At 35.5% G+C, this 22,623-nt stretch overlaps 1 protein-coding gene across 1 annotated transcript in view; it reads left to right on the forward strand.

Moving 5' to 3' along the window:
• Positions 1–566: 566 nt before the first annotated feature.
• The window catches only part of pigs (GAS2-like protein pickled eggs), a 374,848-nt gene continuing 352,791 nt past the window's right edge, over positions 567–22,623 (forward strand). The window contains exon 1 of the mRNA XM_081768419.1: positions 567–1,095. The gene's annotated coding sequence lies outside the window, so the exon portion shown is untranslated. The remainder of the gene's footprint in view (positions 1,096–22,623) is intronic.

The raw sequence follows: 22,623 nt of genomic DNA on the forward strand, positions 1-22,623 counted from the left end.
CTCGTAATTTCCTACTGTCATTAATCAATCAAAGTGTATATGTATCCATAAGCGAGGGAGCGGGTCTTCTCAAAATTAAAATCCTAAAGTCGCCCCTGACTATACCACAGGAACAGAACGTTTTCCATCCTAGCATCCTTCTTTCCCGCTGTTACTTTTAATATCGTCTCATCCCACATGGAACAAATACCGGTAGGGCCCAAGCCCCACCCAACACCCCTCTATGAACACTCATACCACTTTATATTTTCCTATCAACTCATTTAATAAGATTGAAATCTTCATATAGCAGCGCTATATTGCTTTCCACTTTGATGTAATTATTTGATAATTAGATTTCGAGTGTAGTAAACACCAATTACAACTTCTTTTTCTATCAGTCAACGACTGTGTTTGCATTTCTCTCTGCCAGCTAATGGAACTATCTCCTGGCTAACAAAATCGAAATTGTTTCTTCTTTCTGAAGTCATTCTATACGGAGCTGAATCATTGGAAAATCCATCGCTAGATGGCAGGCGCGGCGGGTTAAGTTCGGTCGATGGCGCGATGTAACATTGAAAGTCTTGCGCTTTCTTCGTCTCGCATATGGCCAACCAAACTCTGCGGGAGTGCAGCACACTTACACGCAGTGTGTAGTTGAACTCCGAAGTGTGCGAAACGCGAACCTGGGGGAATCCCAAGCTGCCACTGCGAGGACTCTTTTTAACAGTACACAAACATATGATGGGGGTGCGTGATCCACAGAAATCAAAATGCACAGGCCCGCACAGATAATTGTAGTGAAATCGCGCTTGTTATTAGTTCATCATCGTTATCATCAGCTGTAACTGCGATTGAATATTTGCAATTTTATGTAAAAAGAGTTATTGTTTTTATTTTGATTGTGTAGTGTGTAAACATTGCGTTGTGTTTTGCCTCTTCGCGCAGTAGTGAAATGAAATAGGACAATAACATATACAAAAATTGTTTCCTTTTTTAAAAAGTTGTGCAGCAATGTGCTTGTATTAGTGTTGTTTATCCATCTACCTACACATCATTTAACCTCACGTGTTTGCCATTGATTTCTTACTAGCTTGCGTGCTGACCTAGCAGAACGTAAGTAACCCTTTTGCTATTTTATTTAGAGCGTATTATCTCAAACATTGATTTAGAAATAATACGTACATTTATAAATAGTGTTTTAAATTATTAGGTACTTTTTTTTAACATTTAAAATTTTGCAAATTTAGGGTTAGCGATTACGGGAAATAAGAGGGAACCGGTATTTGAATGTGGTTATCTTTAATTAATGTATTTTCAAATGAGTGATAACCATGGAGAGATGAGAAGAGACTGAATGTGAAAATTAATATGAAGAGATTATTATTTAACGAATATTTGCTATGTTGTTACTAAAGGCTATTTCTACATTCGTTTAAATATTCTAATGTGCAATATGGCAAAAGAAGAAAATTAATTTTAAAATATCTTGCATGAGATATTCTTTTAATTCCATCACGTATTTCTTGGTCAATGATGTCATATTTATCAAACATCATTCCCTGAAATCTAATTCCACAGTTGGGAGCTAGCTACATGCTCTCAAAAGTGATGTTTTCAGATTTCCCCCGGGGACTTATTTCGGTACATTGGGAGGGGGTGAAAGTGGCACCGTGGTATCAAACACGAGCGTAGAAATGGCCCGGAAGGGGAATCCCTCCGGGTTACCCCTTAAAATTAGCGTTATCTGAGAGCGCCAAGCAGAAGAGCCTGAAAAATATCGAGGTTGTAGAGAGAAGAGATCCAGATGTGTTGTTCGATAAAGCAAAAGGGTGAAAAAATACATACACAAACCACTGCAAACATAAATATGCATGCCGTGCAAAATACTGTAACATTGTTTTCATTTCAGGACAGGGAACATATCAGGCAATAGCATGCACCAAAAATTTCTTATAGCCGCTGGTGTGCGATAATAATCATTATCAAAAAATGCGAATATAGATTGATATATTTAGATATTTCGGAAAGAGGAATGATTTCCACATCCCTCCGAAGTATAGTGTCGTTTCCTTTGTCAAATACTTAACATAGCTATAAAGAGTTTTTGATACACAGTCATTGTTCGATTTGAGGTTGGATGGGATTAGCGTTTCTTTTCCCTTTCTAGAAATGTGTTTTATTTATTTATTTATTTATTTATTATTATTATTATTATTATTATTATTATTATTATTATTATTATTATTATTATTATTATTATTATTATTATTATTATTATATGAATCGAAACAGTAGTGTAATTTCAGCGAGAGATGAAGTAATACGCCATTAGTAACAAAATTATAACATTTAGAAATAGGCTTTTAAGCTCTTCTATGTTACGTGTCTCTTGATTTAATCATGGGTTTTTCCTCCACCCAATTGCTACCGAAAATAGCTGATTCTTATACATTTTCTTACACGTTAATTTTTAATAACTTCTGAAGAAAGACATGAATTATTTTTTTCTTCACTGGTTCTGAGTTTAGTATCGTTTCTCAGTAACGAGGCTACCGTATGTGATAACGTGGACGTGCAGCTTAACGTGACATGCAAATAGCTGCATCTCCTATAGGAAATCGAAGCCAGGTTTCCGGCACCAGTGCGCGTATGCTAATCATATAGCCAGAACAGAGCTACAATGCTTTGGTCTTATTATTTTTTGTAACTTAACAGAGAATTAAATTCCCGATGTTTCATCAAACTGAACACAAATCTCTATTCATTGCTTAGTTATTGAACATGTAGGAGGCATACATCTTTGCTGAAAACTGTACTTCTTTGACACTTGTCACATTTTAAATGCAATTTTGACCAAATTCTTTATCCGATTTGCTTACTCCAGTCAGTGATGATTTCAGATTTTGGAAGATTTTGACCGGAAAGGGGGGGTCGTTGAATACACTGGGGTTGAAAAGTATGATTACAATTAATACTGGAAATCTACATTGAGAACAATAGAATATATGATCCCGAGGGAGGAGATCTAACCTCCTGAAATCATCACTGTCTACTAATGTTCTTTGATCCAATATCTACGTAGAGTATTAAGACATTTTTTAGGGAGAGAATCATTTCCGCCCCCGCAAGTAACGATTCTGTGTGCCATAAGAACTGCACGGTGGCTTAGTGGTAGAACGCTCACCTCTGGTTCGAGAGGATCCTTTGTTCGAGCCACGCATATCAGTTCGTGATGAAGAGCAATTTGTCCGTGGGTTTGCTCGGGGTTCTCCCGTTCACTCAATCCACCAATTCTTTCTTGATCATATCTGTCTCTTAGCGTAAAGGGCTTAAACATAGAACGTAATATTACAGTTTCATTTCAAGAAATATGACAAGGGACATGATTACGTATACCTGAACAAATACACTTGTATGCATTACGTATCCTTTGTATCATATAAACGTGAACAAATATTTTTTCTTTACTAAAGAAGCAACGTACATGATTTTTTAAAGAAAAAAAAGTTATGTGTATCCGTGAGTTGTTCGATATTTTTAAGGGTATGTTTTAAGAAATGCCAGTTCCCAACAAAGACAACGTTTTCTCCCTGTCTTCCGTATTATTATTATTTTATAAAACGTCAATATTGAATGAGAAGCATCCTAACCTAAATATCCATATAGTAGAATTGGCGACAAAAATAGATATCTATCAATACAACTTTCAAAATTTTCAAAATAAGGGTATGTCTTTAAGTACACTCTATTCTGTTATCTTAAAGAAGACGTGTTTTTCTTTAACCTACAGGAAACTGTAGTTATATCGGCAAACACGCTCCGATGTTGTAAATTGCATAGGTGAATACTATATTCACTTTTGCTGACGACTTTAAGAACGGGTGGATCTTAAATTTTTAGACTACAGTTGATTTGAATGTGAAAAATGAAAATATGTCAGAGATACAGTACAGCTACAGTATATTAGTTATAACCAGAGTTAAAGTGCTAGGGAACGCGGGCGCGGTCGTCCTCCCACTTCCAGAAAATAGGACTATCTGTACCGTCCCCCCACTTTCTAAAAAAAATACAATGGACAAAGATAGGGACGTCATACGTCCCCCTACCTTCCCAGATCCACTTTTACCCCTGGTAATAACCATTATCAGTAGTATACTTGATCGGATTCATTCTAAGTACATAAGCTGCCGTTCTTCCGATGTACGAGGCCGGAGTCTATTCTCTTTTTGAAAGAAACACTGGATTAACAAATAGTTGGTTCATACTTGGCTTTCTGACCGTTTATGGACGTCAGATTTTTAAAGATAGCAGAAAATTTCCAATTAGTCAGCCATGGCGGACTGTCTTTACGATGAAAACGATCTTTGGTGTGATAAATACGTAATTTTGATTTGACATAATAAGGCGGGGCACGATCTGGCCATAAAACGTAACTGTCATTAGAATATTTATCGTAATCGAAGCAAAGTTTTTTTTTTTATATACGTTCTCGTTCTGATAAATGTGATTGATAGTTATTCGTTGGGAATGCGTAAACGGTTACGAAATTCGAACGGAAGAGATTGTCAGCCATAAAATATCTTTTTCCTTATTTTTTTAAACACCCTCAGGGGCCGTAGAAAATCGTTTGTGTGAAATCCAGCATTAACATTTTTATTCGCATATTTAAATGTGGAATGAATTTCATCATTAAGCATGGGCTTTCTTTTTAGCAAAATTTTTGCAAAGATGTGCATCTTGAGCGATTTTGTTGTTGCTGTTTCTCACCTATACCACTTGCGTTTATTTTTCTAAATTGTAAAGAGTACTGATAAAATAATAAAAGGATTATGTTTAAAGTTCTTAGCGAATATTCGGATTTTGACTCGGTACAAGTACTTTTTCTCAGTGTTGTAGGCCTATGTAAGGATATATAATTTTGGTTTAAGTGTATCTACGTACTATAAATTGCTTTCCTGATATAGTACATTCACAGATGGCATATAGTCGGTGTTTTTTTAAAAAAAAAAAAAAAAAATCTACGAAGCGTTACCAAATCATTTTCTTACTATTTTATGATCAAAACTTCGTTTATATTATTATTACCCGTAAGACAAAGAAAGAAGAAATAATAGGTATAACGTTCAAGCATTAGCATAATTACTTTGTGTCAGTTTTTAGGCAGATTTCCGGTGGGAACACCCGGTCGGAAACAGCAGCGTTATTTTAGATTTAGCTTAAAGAGACCAAGATTACCCAGCGACATAATAGTTACACATTTCTTATTAGTATATTAATACCGATATACCATTGATTACAACATATGTAATATTTCTCAAAATTAGAAGGGATGCCAAGTGCCCTCCTTGCCCTCCTTGCCCCGGTCGGAAATCAGGCCAGCCGCCATGAGTGGGATTTTCCTGGGTTTTCTTCATTCACACCAGGTAAATGCCAGGATGGTACCTAACATAATCGTCCCAGGCTGCTTCCTTCATCCTCAATTCTCCGAGCAGTGTAATCGCCGAGGGTCGTCATTTCTAATATGTGTGATGCCGAAATCCCAGAAATTTAATTCCTAATCCTAATCTTAATTAATTTTTAGACATCACCAGATATATTGATTATTTTGTTTGTATTGAGATCATAGTGTAAACACAGAGGCCGGTCATTACACTATCCATTTCTTACTCTACTTCTGTTATGGTTGTACTATCGGTTTCATCAGGCAAGAGACATAGAACAATGGAACTGGAACCGCCCCTTTCGTTAAGATGGTGTTATTTGTTATAGTTGCCCTTTACCAAGTGCGGATCCAGGACCGACTTCTGGGGGGGGGGGGCGGTGGGTTATATATATATATATATATAATAAAAAAGTTTCCTCTTCTGGGGGGGCGATCGCCCCCCCTGGATCCTCCCCTGCACTTTACAGGATTATTTTGAATATTATATAATGTTGTTCACTGTGGTTTCGTACCATCCTTAGCATTTTACAACGCAAAATATATTTTCGCATTTATTACTGTGATTCCCTTGTTAGTTTAATCACCATTCGGCATACATTATTATTGAAGAAATTTGACGAGTGATAACTCGTGTGAACAGTTTCTAGTTTGATCCCAGGAACTCAGAGCATGTGATTCAGTATGTTATCGGGAGCTGTGGGAGAGCACAACTATACTTATCACTGTTTACGTGTCCTAAATAAGCTGCTAATTCAAATCAGAGCATACTAATTTGCTATTGCTGCTGATTTAAATGGAGAATAAGATGCAAGAATTTCGCGTTATTATTATTATTATTATTATTATTATTATTATTATTATTATTATTATTATTATTATTATTATTATAAGTTTAGTGTCCCTTTTTAGCAACAAGGCTATATGAGACGAAGATCTACAGCTTAAAGTAGACTTTCCCAACCGGTGTGTTGCAAAATTTAAAGAATTTAATTGTGTTTGTTCTTCGTCGACTTGCAAAAAGCTTTCGACCGGGTTAATTGGACCAAACTTCTGAAAATACTTAAAAGGATTCGATATGAACTGGTGAGACCGACGACTCATTCGCAACCTGTACACAGGACAGTGAGTGAAGTGGCGCTTGAATGAAGGAGAAACCAATAGTGTGAAGACTGGAAGAGGATCCGACAAAGATGTATGTCGCCCAAATTATTCAACATTTACAGTGAATGTTTAATGAAGGAAACATTAATGGGAATTGGAGATTTCAAGATTGGAAGGCAGATCATTAATAAGACTACGTACGAAGAGAACTTGAAGAGGTGGAGAATTTTAAATATCTGGAAAGTATTTTCATGAGAGTCGCTTATTGCATCAAAGATATCAGGTCAAACCAAAGAAGTATTCAAAATGAAAAGATCACTCTTAAGAGGCGTCATCCCGGCGAAATTAAAATACTGCTAATTTCACAGTAATTATGTGATATCTTCCAATAGATAAAAGATAATCGAAATGTGGAACAAGAGCGCCCTAGACAATATCATTTTACATGAGATACCGTTATTACGACTCACTTATCTGCTTTCGATTTCGAGCCATTTTGAAAATCGGCATTAATTTACGCGTATCTAAACGGCTGAAAACGGAAAGCCACTAGGTGATTTGTGATAACGGTACCTCATAATAATATTATCTAGGGCGCTCTTGTTCCACATTTCGATTATCTTTTATCTATTGGAAGATATCACATAATTACTGTAAAATTAGCGGTATTTTAATTTCGCCGGGATGAGGCCTTTTAACTAGTAGGCTTAATATTGGACTTAGGAAGAAGTTGGTCAAATGCAATATATTGAGTATTGGACTGTATGGTTCCGAGACTTGGACATTACGGAAGTTAGAGAAGAAATATTTAGAAATGTGGTGTTGGAGGAAGATGGAGAAGATAAAATGGACAGAGAGAGTAACAAACGAAGATGTTTTTGATTTACTTTGCTTTGCTTTTGAATTTAGCATCCCTTTCAGCGGCGAGGCTATATGAAGAGAGAAGAGAACGCTTTTAGCCAGAATCCTTCAGAGGAAGGCCAATTGGATTGGACACATCTTGCGAAGAAACCGTCTTCTTCATGCTGCCATAGAAGGAAAATGGAAGGAAAGCGAGAATAGAAAGAAGAATACAATTGATCGATGATTTGAAAAATAAAAGAAAATATAGGGAGTTAAAAGAAAAAGCTAAAGGTTTAAAAACATGAAAGAATCAATAAACACTTCTAACCAGAGTATATACACACTTGTTTATTAAAAACTAAATTACAGTGTAATGGTTTCGACAGCTTAACGTTGTCTTCATCAGACACTAACTGAAAGAGAGATCTTAGAGCATAGATATCTAAAAAGACTATTTGCTGCTCCTTTGATATATCTTTCCTTCTCCTGTCCTTCCACCTATCTATCCTCTTTTTCAGATTCAGAGGAATCTGACATGAGTTTTTAATAAACAAGTGTGTGTACTCTGGTCAGAAATGTTTATTATTTCTTTAGTGAGTTCCAGAGTAGTGATGAATAGAGTTGCATGAAAGAATCATTTCGAGGTCCAAACCTTAAAAAAAAAAAAAAAAAAAAAAAAAAAAAAAAAAAAAAAAGAAAAAAAAATCATTAGTCGAACGTACCAAAAAGCAGAAAACTTGATAATAATAATACCGCACATATTACTGGTAAATAACACACAAGTGCAAAGAGAGAGCAATGGCATGGTAAAGAGATGAAGTGGGGTGATTCTTGCAGCATTTTTATTCATTACAGCCTGTTACCTTCTAAAATGGTATACGACTCATTATAGTATATCTGCAGTTAGGTCAAGTACAGTAGATGGAGAGCTCAAACAATGCTAATACGGTTAATGAAAACAGTGAATGAATGGAATTGGGTGAGTCACAATATTTGCTTTCCAATAAACTTGGGAGTGGGAAAAAATTTAAATAGAATATTTACATACTTCGTTTCTCAATTTGCTGTGCCTACGTAAATACCAAAACGAATACGTGAAGATACTTTTCTTTTTTTGTTACATAACGGAAAACCACTTTCACTAACTAAAAGGTGTAAGACGAGAGCAAACATTGTGGAAACAGGATGGGTCTTTAGAGAATCAAACTAAACCGTTAGTTGTAAAGAACCAAAACATACATAAAACTGTGACAATTGATGATGAAAGATAGTGTATTTACTGTCTCTTACTATAATGTCACTTTTCCTTTCAAAAAGTATTGAAAGAAATTTCGAAATTCTAGAGCCTGAAACGATCTTTGTAAGTTTGTTCTTTTAGACTTATCAAGTGATAATTATGTTTATATATACTATTAGTTCAGCAAATATATAACAATCAGTCGAACCCGGAAAAAAATTAATTCAAGAAGAAAAGCTTGTTTACAACATTATGGCTAACGTACCAAAATGTCTTAAAAATTAATGGCTTTGCTTACACCACCACCTTGAAAATCGACGGGATTCAACACTGTTCACAAATTATTCCGTAAATTACATTCTAATTGATATATTTGCAGGGAATTTTCATTAAAAGAAATACAGTAAACTCACGTTTGTCCGCTGTAAACTACTAACAAATAAAGGTGTTTTAACAAGGAAAAAAGTTCATGGATTTATTTATGTATTATTTGTATGTGAAAAAATAAAGCAACAAACTTGTAAGTAGAAAAAACTACTGTTTATTACTTCGGAGTCGGAGACCGCGGTGGCTCAGTGGCAAATTTTCATTTCAGCTCGCGCCATGTGAACTTTGTGGTAGAATACCGGTGCGTGGGTTTTCCACTTTATTCATTCCACCACTCCATTCATTTCTCATCATTACCGTCTCCTTTAGCCTAGCCGGCATAATCGTGAGACGTAAAACTGAAAGATATTATTTCATTTCGTTTAAGTCGGAGTTGCATATATAGGCCCTGTAAATAAAAATTGCTGTGAAGTATTTTCGTGTTTATTTGTGTCCTTTTTCGATCATTTTGCGGATTGTTCGAGGAATTAGCTTATTCATGCCTGCTGCGCCACCCAATTCCACGGATAATAATAAGGAATTTGCTGTACGTACATAATAAATAAATAAATAAATAGATATACTCGTATAAAAATAATAGTATTTTAAGAAATATATTTTCCAAATTTACGTAAGTATATTTGTGGTAGCTTGAAAATCTTGTAAAATATTTATGAATGATTTATTTACTCTATTTAAATACTGTGTCATTGCATAATAACAAATGCAGGCGACAGTAGTCTCTTTCGTTTGAGTCGAGTTGTGGTTGCCAATACTATGAACTATAACTCAGATATGTCTTATTTTATAGAAGAACTTACTCATACTATGAACTCACTTTTATAAGAATCAGTTCCCAGAACTCTGGAAAGTATCTGCAGCAAGTACATTATCTCATATAGTAATTGCTTTTTTAATAGCTAGTAACTTCTTATATTCTCTTCTTTCATGACTCTTAAAGCAGTATTACAGTGCTGCGAGTGATTCGCAACCTATATGTCGCGCTGCGCCATGGGGATGTATCATGAAATTTTAGAATTTAAAAATTAATATTACGTCACCCCAAAGACCTCTAAACTTTATACGGCACATTTTATTTATTTATTCCTTACAAAAAAAGCCTTTAATATTAAGTTAAATCAATTTTGAAATAAACCGTACTTGTTAACGCCTACAATGGCAAAATCAATCCTCGATTGTAGGATTCAATTCTCAATTCAGAACGATCTTCAATCCTGGCGGATACTTACGTAGATGCTATACATAAATCTATAGTATTTTGGTATTAGAATTTATATTACCATCATTAATTTTTAGAAAATCTAATAAGTGTGTCGCCAGTCAAGGAAGGTTGGGAATCACTGACTTCATTGTGGGAAAAAAATCGTTCTTCAAAGGTTTTTTTTTTTTTTTTTTTTTTTGAGTAAATGTGTATTATGAGTAATTAAATCTTCCCATCAGCTATTTTCTTATACTTTAAACCAGGGATGCAAATAAGCAACAAAATTTTACTAGCCCAAGAAAAAGGCTGCTAGCCTACATCACACAATAGAAATCATTTACTTGCCTTTGGTATGATATTAAATACTCGCCCGCACCGATGAACCACTCGGCCCGGGCGATTGGACGTGTGGTTATTTGCATCCCTGCTTTAAACTAACGTTTAATACTTTGGTACCGTTTAATGGTTTGGCTTTTTCTTCTAAACGGCAATCATAGTTATTTTTTTTTTCGGAAATTTGAGACTTAAGACCTAAAGCCCAATTTCAATAGCCTATAACTTGGGCACCAAAGGCAGGTACAGTCAGCGACAAAAGTTATTTCCGTTTGAAATAAATTAGTTTCGTAAATAACTTCAGAACGGAAAGATAATTTGAGTATAGTTTTCAGTAAATTAAAAATAATGTAATTTTCTGTACGTTCGAGCTGTACCACCGATATTCCCAAAATCAATTTTACCGAACAGAAACAACTTTTTGTCGCGGACTGTACAACATAATATTTTTCTAAGATTATCCAAGAAGTACCTTCGTGCCAAGTTTGATCAAAGTCGGATAAATTTCATCGATCAGTACGATATAATGTTTTGTTAGATTTGAAAAAAAACAACGAAAAATCAAACCAAGTACGAAAAATTAAACATATTGTATCGATGACAAGCGGCCGCGATGGCTCAGTGGTAGAGCGTTCACCTCTGCTGCATGGGATTCCTCGTTCGATCCCAGCTCGCGCCAACTGAGCTTTGTGGTAAACAAACACCGTGTGCGTGGGTTTTCTCGGGGTTCTATCGTTTCATCCCACTTTCTTCATTCCACCATTTCTTCATTTCTCATCATCGATATCTCCTTTAGCCTAACCGGCATTATCGTGGGACGTTAAACTTTAAGATTTTTTGATAGATGATAAAACCATAGCCAACTAGATCTTTTGTTTAACTGTTAAAAGTTTACCAGAACTTCTTTTCTAAATACCATTTATATATATTTTTGGTATATATGTATTTTTTTTTAAAGTAATATTTTCGTTAGATTCTGATGTCAGCCTAGAAAACTGAAGATAAAAACACCAAATTCGTAGGAAAAGGGAAATGGTTTTTGTTATCAACAAACAGTTAACATCCTCACAAAATAAGCAAGGACAAAGAAACCAGCAGATTAATCATGCCGTGTTGTCTACGTGTTCAGGAATTTTTATTATAGTTTTTTTTTTTTTATTATTATTTTTCTTGGAAATTGTAGCAGGATAAGATAACATGAAAAGCAAGTATTGCTTATTAAATGCTACTGTCGAAAGTGAACATAAAATGAAGTAACTTTTATTTGACTAATATTTCAAGAATTTGCCTTTAATGTGTTTCCGGTATTTCACTTGTGCGAAAAATACTTGATTCTTTGCACTGATATTTTCTTCTTTTAATCCGTAATGAAGTTTTTCTTGGTCTTGCAATTTTCTAATGTCTATTGGACAGTGGTGTACGCAGACTTTACTCAGATGGGCTGTACTCGAAATCTCATATTCTGTCAGGAAAAGTGATTTATTTCATTTATATGTTTTAATATAGTGCCCGTAAAAGAGCTATTTTCATAGTATCTTGTTTAAGGTCTTTAAAAACTCCCGAAACTCCCCTTGCGTACGCCACTGCTATTAGAATATTTTTTCTTTTCTTTTTTTTTCAATTTATTCTGAGACATTTGTTTTATTTCTGAGTGGCTGTTGAACGACTAACTGACTGCTCCGGTTTTGCAGTTAGCGATCACGATGGTTCAGTGGTAGGGCACCCACCTTTTGTGGTAGGGGTCCTGGTTCGATCCCAAGATTTGAACATTTGTTTTGCAGTTGGTTCGTATTCATTTCGAGTTGACTTTTTTCAGTCCCCCCCCCCCAAACCACCAGATTAGATGCTGGAATAATCAAAGTTGTCCCCTTTAACCTAACGTCGCTTAGCCTCGTATTCACATAATCATTTCAACATCATACTCGTCAACTTCATATTCACATCAGTCCCACATCACCCTCTCTGTCTCGCGTTAGCATCAATGGTGCGTAACGGTCAACCACTAGTCTGATATCACGCTCACTGGACCTCGCGCTTGATTTGTGTGAGCAGTGATGTAAACAAGGGGAGCTGCGGGGTTTAACCCACCTTAAGCAAGATAATATGCAAAAATAAACATTTACAATATTTTGATATATACAAACATCTGAACTTACATGAACTTGGGGCCTTGAACTCCCTTGACAAACTTCAACGTACGCCACCGAGTATGAGTTCCGAACTGGTAATCTCCGATCTAAATTCGGGTAGCTTTCAGTGCTTGTGCTCTAATACATTACTGACCAAATGGCGGGCCTTTATTATGTTCCATCCGGTACGAGAATAAAAATTAAAAATTTATAATTTCTGTTTCCATGCTTAAAATACAATTGAAACCAATGCTTTAATGTACTCCTATTGTGCATTTATTATTATTATTATTATTATTATTATTATTATTATTATTATTATTATTATTATTATTATTATTATTATTATATCAATAATAATAATAATAATATTTCAGTAATAATGTGGTCTTAAATTGTCATCATTGTGTGTTTATTTGTCTATTTATTTATAATTTGACTGGCCCGCAAGTGTAGTTTTTATTTTATTCACGCCCCCGATGCTTATGCTGTAAATTGGCCATGATTCATCTACTACGTGTGTTTCTTTCCAATGAAGTGTGTGTAGCAGTTATAACAATAATGTTGTTGATAAATAAATATACGTTCATAGTTTTTTTTTTTTTTTTTTTTTTTAAAAAAAAGGTCTGTCCCCACTTTTTAAATTGAGGTTTTATCTCCTTTGTTTCGGATAATATTCATTTTCTGATTTTAGGACTCCCTTAAATATTATTTTCCTCCAGCCACAGGGCCACGGATTTGTTAGATAATGTTGACTTTCGCAACATTCCAAAGATAGCCGGAACTGCTCTGCCGTGTCATGACAAAACGCTGTAACTTTGGCGGAGAAGTTTTGCGAAAATGAGCCGTAAAGTTTTCATCAGAAAATGTGATCTGTTTCGTGTAGAACCAGTGTATCTTGACTTTGGAAACACATGGCTACATGTAATGTTACTAAATGCATGTTGTGATTAAATTTGGTGAAAATTGATTGGTTGACCATTATTGCCTAGTTACACTGGTTCTACACGATACAGATCACATTTTCGGGTGAAAACTTTACGGCTCATTTTCGCAAAACTTCTCCGCCAAAGTTACAGCGTTTTGTCACGACACGGCAGTGCTTATTTCTTATCGAAATTGTCTCATTTGGAGACTGGTATTCTGTCCGACATTTCACTTATATGTCGTATTAATGTGGTTTACATAATACGTCCCTTTATCACTTTTGATTTCCCTTTCTATCGTTAGGTATTATTCGTAGGCACATATTTTTCAGTCCTGACCCAATGTTGTGAAGCAATGAAAAAGTCACAGGAGTTACCAGAGTTCAAGAAGACCAGAAAGAAATACGTTGAAAGTCGATTTGCTGATAGCTCATCCCGAGAGTTAGGATTTTTAGATACGCACTTGTTTTCTTTTTAGTTAAAACGAGTATTCCGAAAATCCTCGAGGTGCCAAATGTTTCTTCCGGTTGGGGATTGAGATAATTTCCCAGTACTTCCTCCTTTCTTGGACCCTTCATCTGCCCCATCTTCTTTTCCCCTTTACTCTTTCACTGTAACTTTTTAAAAATTATATTCAAAATTGTCCAGTCATTGTGGATTCGTGCTCCTCGTGCAAAAATTTTGACTTTTTTTTTTTTTTTAATCTGGACAGAAACGAAGCACGTGCAGCTTCCAAAGCACAACTACTTCTGCAGCCAGAAACAATTCATGATTTGCAAACAGAATTTGTTTTGCATATAAGGGTTACACATATTTGACGGCTGCTATTAAAAACTTGCAACAACAACGTTAGAAATACCACGAGGCATCAGTTAATTAGTTTTGCCAAAGAAAAGTTTATGGTTAGTCTTCAGAGTCGAATTTGCAAGACCTATGGAATTCCCTTTCCAAGAAGTGAATATATATATATATATATATATATATATATATATATATATATATATATATATATATATATATATATATATATATATATATATATATATAGTGCGACCTCGACAACTTGAAGCTGAAGGGAATAGACAAAAATTCGAGTTATCGAGTTTTTTGAGTATTGATGGTTCGAGTTATCAAGGTGCCTACAACAAAAAATTCGAGATATCGATGTTCCTCGTTCTATATAACTTCTCTAACTCCAAATTTTATTCGTTCAACCTCTAGAACTGAAAGTTGTGAATCTTTCCTAAATTAAATAAGATGACTAGTAAAAATAAGACTGTACATCCATTGTTTTGGAGGTTGGAGGGTGGGCTTTCATAGCTAGACATGAGTAAAACACAATTACAGGACACATTATCAACAGTGACAGCACTAGAACATTGACAATTACGTAAAAACTTGGGAGCTATAGCTTCGAGTTATCGAGGTCACATTAAGAGAAATTCGAATTATAAAGGTAAAGTTCGACTATGTGAGGTTTCACAGATACGGAAGTTCGAGTTACCGAGATTTTAAAATATGATTATGAAACCCTTAAAATTCGACTTATCGACGTTATTTTAACATTGAGTAATATGGAGAGTTTGAGGGAATGTGAAAAAATTCGAACTATCAAAGAATTCAAGTTATCGAGGTTCGAGTTTATCGATGTCCAACTGTATTAAAGTGGGAGGTACGTATTTTATATTTTATTTTAAATTAGATAAAAGCGCAGTTGTCAAAATAGTTAAGGGAAACATTTTCCCCCCTTTCCTTCTTTTATTTTAGCACATTGTCCCTTTCTTTTCCTTATGAAAACTGCCACTGCAAGTCCCAACTTTGCTTCTCACCAAATGAACGTGTGAAGTATTCTGGCCGCCCATAGTCGTTCATGGGTTGCTACACCAGAGGGAGTTCGTGTAGGTGAAATTGAATAATTGTAATAAGTAGGTGATGTTACATTAAAGAGTCTTACACTGTTGGAGTGTTAAGAGTGAGGTGCCTTGTAGCAGAAGATGAATAGCGCATTGAAGCGACAGACTTACGTGTTGATAGTAAGAGACAGAATAGGACATTATCATGAATCAAAGAGCGCTTTCAACAAGAAAGGACACTTATTTGCCAAGCCCACCCGGAACTTTCTGCAAAAAAAGATATTGAGAACCACACTCAGCCAATATCAAGTCTTGTCTTGAAAGCTTGCAGGTGACTATAAGCATATTAATGAGTTGTGGAGTAATTTAGAGAAGATCCAGCCAGCATAAATGTAGGTTTTTGTTTAGGAGTGGAAAAAAAAAAAACGCCAGACAAGCAGACTACCCACGAAACCAGAAGAAATGAAATATTGTGTTCGAAGCTAGCCAATCCAAATAACACACCTAATGGACTCTGGTTGTTGATGGTGAAAGTTAACAGAAAAATCTCTATTGTAAATGCATGTAAGTTGCTCTTTAGATTGGTATTCTGTTTGTGCGACGAGGTCATCCACATTATGAATATACAGTCAGTCGTAAATTCTTTTACCTGAGAGCATATTTGAATACATGATGATCTACTTCTTTCTTTCTTTCTCTGCAGCTAAGTTGAAACCTGAACTTTTCGTTTTTACGATAACAACGAAAGTTTGCAGGAACCAAAATAAAGCTTACAAATACGTTTAGGAACATTGAAAAGGTAGATTTTTTTTCTGTATTTGAAGCGCGAAATAAACGCGAATACCGGTGATTTGTCAGAATAACACCGAATTTTACGTAATACACGAATAAAATCGCGAAAAGTAATTATTTTGTTAAAAATCTAGTGTTCCAAGAGCTGAAAATTGTTAGGAAGATGGAGAGAATCGTATATCAAAAGCTAATAAAGGCCTATATTTCTCTCTAACAGACATTGTGAAGGGATCGTTTGAGAACAAAAACGTGTAAACCTTGTGGAAAATATGTGTGCACTTGAAATTGTACGCAAAGAGTTTGCTGCTTACGCTATTCAAACAATCTTATTACCTGCCTCGAGTGTATAGCTATAGACTAAGAAGTACAATAGTGTGGTAACAGTGAGAAGGCAAAATCTCCCAGAACAAAATATGGAAGCACTAACGATTTTATCCTTCGAGAAATTAGGATAGGGAAGAGAGTGCATGTTCAGCATAGAGAAATGTGTTCATAGTTTTTCATAGTTTCTTTTTTAAATGCAATTTATGCTTATGAATGTTTCTTTGTGGAGTTATGGATGGGGAGGGAATATCATATTTTTGTTTGTAAGTAAACTGCACAAAACATTAAATCATATTCTAGGTAAGTCAAATTTTAGAGATTTTTTTTTACGCATTTATCCACATTTTCCTCAGAATTCATGTGAAAATCTTTATGAAGTCCGTATCCAATGGTTGGAAAACTAATAATAATAATAATAATAATAATAATAATAATAATAATAATAATAATAATAATAATAATAATGTGCGAATAGCGGACAACAAAGAATACAAAAAATGTAGAAAGTGACGCAAGTAGTCAGTGGTGCTATTCCAATTTTTTAACAACCGGTTATATATATATATATTGAAAGAAAGCGAGAGAGAGAGATAGTAGATGGATAGATATGACTCTCTTAAGAAAACAAACCATAGAAGGTAGACAAAAGCAAATTTTTACTAGATACCAAAAATGACAGGTAGAAACCTAAATCATCTTAACACACGGTGATGTGACGAAATTAGGTAGCACTGCGAATATCTTGGAAACGAATTATCCAAGATAGATGGTTGTCAAAATGTATTGGAAAGACCTTAATCCGGCAATGGATTAACAATTGTTGATAATGGTATTTATCCGTTTCAAATATAAATAACCCTCATCAGCACACTCATGTGATCCCAGTTTTCATTCCTGATATCTGAGCATAAACGATTATACCTTTTTCTGAGAGATCACGTGTTTAACCCTGTGGCTGTAAGAATTTCTAAAAGCAAATTTAGTTAAACTAAAAGTTACTCTTCCTGGGTACAACTGGGTAAAATTTACTGTTATTTCTGGGTATAACAAACGGTTCTGCGAACTGGAAATATTTTAACAACCGATTCTAGAGAACCGGTGCGAACCGACTGAATAACACTACTGCAAGTAGTATCTACAAAATGATGTTATATGAACTAGTAATTGTTTGGAAGATTCTCCGCATAGTACATGCATTTTTCTGTAGATATACGATTTTGACATGCTTACAACACTTTTCATTTATGAACAGTTACCCACATCCAAGATTAGGTTCCGGATATTTGGATCTAACGAAATACGGATCCGGCAATCTCTGCAATACTAGAGGTAGTTTAAAAAGGAAAGAAAGTAACTAGTTACAGTCTTATTATTTTTTAAAGAAAAAAAAGTCTTATTAGAGATGTGATAGAAGGTTAAAGTGGGAAGGGATGAAAAAGATTGCGGGGGTTAGTGGTTGGCCATACCGCGTGGAAGCTCCTGATTTGCGGGATCTAATGTGACGACAGAATACTTGTCAGAATTGAAATTAAAGTGTGATCCTGTTGGATTTTCAAAATTTAAATATTATTAATAATAAATTATAGAGGTAAAATTAGACATCTTAATTACTCAATTGAAATATTCTATTTTAATATGAATAAATTACATTCATGTTATTTTATTTTCTGAGAAGAAATATTTCCCTCTTCGTAAACACGAAAGTTCTTTCGCTCGTTTCTGGTTAAGAAAAGATTTCTCATTATGTCACCTCGTATGGAAAGATTACGAGCAAGTGGCTCTTTCATGAATCTTTCCTCGTGTGTACCTTTGCTCCACTTGCCCGGAATTTGCAAAGATTCCACTGAATAGCCCTCCTCCATCTGCTGCTGGTAATCCTTCCATGAATGTGGGGCACGCAAACGACCTTCTCCCAGATGAATACTATTCTATATTGACGGCCAAGTGCCTCGAGCACTGTAAGTTTTGAAGGGGAAGAAGGGGGTAACTAGATTTTTTTTTGTTTTGTTTTGTTTTGTAAGTCCGCTACGGTATAATAGACTTTTCCATTCCATATGTTTCTGGTCTTGAATGTTCATGACGTGCGTTTACGTAGACAGGTTAGAGAGAGAGAGAGAGGTTGGTCGTGCGATCAGATTTTCCGGAGAAACACTTTTGCCTCTGGTGGTAATGGTAATGCCAGCTGACTCACGATGCGAGATGTCACTACTTTTCCACTTTGCAATGTCCATTTTTTGCTTCCTTTTTTTCTGTAGAAACTTGTCTAACGGACAGTGTTACCAGTCTTCTTAATATTTAGCTTAGTTTATTCAAGGATAACAATAATGCATTTGCAAGTGCGTTAGTCAGATTTTACAAAGGAAAAAAAAAACATGAAGATTTTAACGATTTTTTAGAATTTACTAGTGAAAATTTACATATAACAAACATATATGGTTTTGCATCGTAACAGAGAATAATTATAGTGGAAATTGCGGCGGTTTCATTAAAAAAACAATTGCAGTACATATACACACACACACAAAAATATTACAGTTGTGTATATGTACTGCAATTGTTTTTTTAATGAAACCGCCCCAATTTCCACTATAATTATCATGTGGCTCGGATTTCACGAATGATAAAAATGATGTATGCACTTGACAAAGTTAACTTCAGAAGTCTACCTTATTTTGCCTATTCATGATGTTAATAGTTCAAAAATATTCCGAAAGGTATAAGCTAGGTTCATGGTTTATATCAGGGGCGCGTTCATGGGAGGGGGCACCGGGTCAGAACCCCTCCCAAAACTTCGTAACTACTCTATACGCCTCATCTATACTCCCCCTTTCCTTATATATATACAGTGCCGGATCCAAGGGGGGCTAGGGGGCTATAGCCCACCCTTGACGCTCATGTATACACTGGATAAAATGGGCTTAAATCCTGCTTTACACTGGATAAAACGGCAAAATATGGTTTAGCCCCTCCCTTGATCATATCCTGGATCTGCCAGTGTATATATATATATATATATATATATATATATATATATATATATATATATATATATATATATATATATATGATTAGTTCTATCAGATTTTCTGAGAATATACGTAACAGTGCATAGCGGGATACGGACAAAATCTCGCGGCCGAAACATCGCCACCCAAAATCTCGCCGGCCAAAACCTCGCGTGGCCAAAATCTCGCCGCCCAAAACCTCGTGGGACAAAATCTCGCCGGGTCAAAACCTCGCCCCGAATGAAACTTTACTTTAAAATTTACCCAATGAGTTTCTTAACCCCTTGCCATATTTTGACGCGCTGGACGCGTTGCTTTTCACTTTTCACTTCCGTATTTTGACGCGTTATCACGCGTTCCGATGTTTGAGTGGCTGTATCCCGCTTGCTGTCAATAGAAGGCAGAAGCTTACAGGTTTCCTGTGCTTTGTGAATATCTGTTAGCTTAAGTAAGCGCCAGAAGAGGCATAGATGTTTACAGCATTGCAAATAAATTCCGAAAGAAATCATATGTGAAGGGGTTAATATGCAATTCCACATTACAAATAATAATAATAATAATAATAATAATAATAATAATAATAATAATAATAATAATAATAATAAATACAAAACATGGTGTGCGTGGGCTTTCTCGGGTTATTCCTGTTTCCTCCTACTTTCTTTATTCGATCATTTCCTTCATCCTGGTCATCTACGTCTCCTTTAACCTACAGGACATAATCAAGGGACGTCGTAAAAACTCATATACAGTATAACCTCGTTAACACGAACTCGTTTAAGCCGAACACTCGCTTAGGACGAACAAAATTTCGGTCCCGGCATCGCTGTATGTTATCTTATAGGAAGTTTTATCGGTTAACACGAATTTCGGTTAGCACGAATTACGAACTAATCTTTAGTCCCTTGAGTCAGTAAAGGTTTTGATTTAACACGAACTTTCAATCCTTTGCTCTTTTTTTTTTTTTTTGTTTTTTTTAGATCATTTTTCTTAATTCAGATTTCACTCCAGATCAGTTTTGTCATACAGTATTTATACAGACGAAAATTGCCTTGTAAATAAGAGAAAAACCAGAAACAGGTACCTATCCTCTCTTATGAGGTGTTGATTCTGTCCTCCGTCAAGCGCTGAACATGCAGGTAGCGGTACTCACCCTGCTAGCGGAGTTATCAATTTTATAACTTGACCTGGATTTTCTGCGTGGAAACCTTTTTTTTTTTAATCTTCTAAGATAGGATAATAAACTTACTGTAGTATTTTACTTTTCAAAGGATGGTACCGAGACCGAAACTAGTCTCGATCTCGATCTTAACTCGAATTTGAGACCGAGGAGTGCTTTTCGAAATCGAGACGAGACCGAAACTCTCAGTCTCGTCTCGATACAATTCTGTGGATGGTATCAAGACGGAGAATAATCTTGGTCTCGTCTCGAATTTGGAACCGAGGCGAGACCGAGACTACTCAGTCTCGTCTCGATACCATCTCTAGTGTTTTCTATGACATACATAATATACTGTAGTGGTATGTATAGTCTGTATACTGTAGTGTGTATGTATGGAGAAAATGTATTCGAATAATAAAATTTGGGTCCCCGGTTAACACGAATTCTTTTAACACGAACTCCTCATTTTTTAGTCCCTTGGAATTCGTGTTAACGAGGGTTTACTGTATTATTTCATACTTTCATAAATATTATTAAATTTTTGTTAAAATTTTAAGTTCTTGGATGTTCCAAAGTTCACGAAACAAACCCCGTTAGTTGTCATTACTTTCCTTATGCAGTCTTTCTTTCCCTATAACCAGTTTAAAAACATCCTGTCGCCCTACCTTCACATTGAAATCCTCTAATACAGAAATAGAATTTTCATATGGTATCGCGGGACTTGGTCAAATACCCGTGATACTTCTGAAACAGCGTCTTTTATACCGTCATCCGTATCATCTGTTGGAACATTTACATTTTGGTCAGGCGAGATTTTGGGTATGGCGATATTTTGGGGCGCGAGGTTTTGGAAGACGAGGTTTTGGCAAGGCGAGGTTTTGGCCAGGCGAGGTTTTGGCCCCACGAGATTTTGGCCCGCGACGTTTTGGGCGGCGAGGTTTTGGCCAGGCGAGATTTTGTCCCGCGAGGTTTTGGGCGGCAAGGTTTTGGCCAGGCGAGGTTTCGGCCCGGCGAGATTTTGGGCCGCGAGGTTTTGGCCAGGCGAGGTTTTGGTCCGCGAGGTTTTGTACCCAAACCGTGCATAGCAATTACTTACCGTCTTTTCGGGTGCAGAATAATACAGGTTTAATATTACATAGACGTATTAGGCCGGCCAGAAAGAACTTTGAACCCAGAATATATTTTGTATGTTCATGAGAGATGTTTTGTGGGAAGTGTTAAGCCGCTTTCGTATATATATTTCCTAAATACCTGTTACAATACTATTTTTTGAGACTTTAAAATAAAAATAGACAATGACTTTTCAAATCGAAACTACATGTTCAGAAAACACAGTAAGTGGAATCGTATGGAGATACAGGTAATCATTTTTACAATCTTATGATCTTTGGATTAGATAATTTAAAAAATAATCTCATTATTAATGTATTACATTTTAAGATGTATTGCTTGGCAACCCTGTCCGCTAGTAACATCCCAGTTTGAGGAAACGCCTGTCATTCCTTCTTGCTTTGTAATCACGAAGAGCTTACTCAGAATTCTGTAACACTTTCGACAGTGTGTGTGTGTTTCTTTTTTCTTTTTTCTCTCTTCCTTGTAACTTTTCTTTTAATGTGAAAAACAGTTTTGTAGGTTTTCACAGATGATTTCCTACTGTTCTTACATCATCTGTCGATCGACCTTGTAAAGGCCACATTTTTATTTTGTCATTTCATAATAAACGGAGGTTATTTTCGTTTTGTTAAATTTATGCGATTATCACTTATATATTTCTTGAAGTAATAAAGTTGTTTGTGTGAATTGTACGGGATTGTTTATACTCCTTGCCCTAACATTTATTTGGACTGACAGGAATTTTGTGAGAAAATGATTTATGGCGCAAATCTCTGTCATTATCTTCATCAT

This window comes from Thermobia domestica, chromosome 8 (genome assembly GCF_964235325.1).
Source record: "Thermobia domestica chromosome 8, izTheDome1.hap1.1, whole genome shotgun sequence".
NCBI lineage: Eukaryota > Metazoa > Arthropoda > Insecta > Zygentoma > Lepismatidae > Thermobia > Thermobia domestica.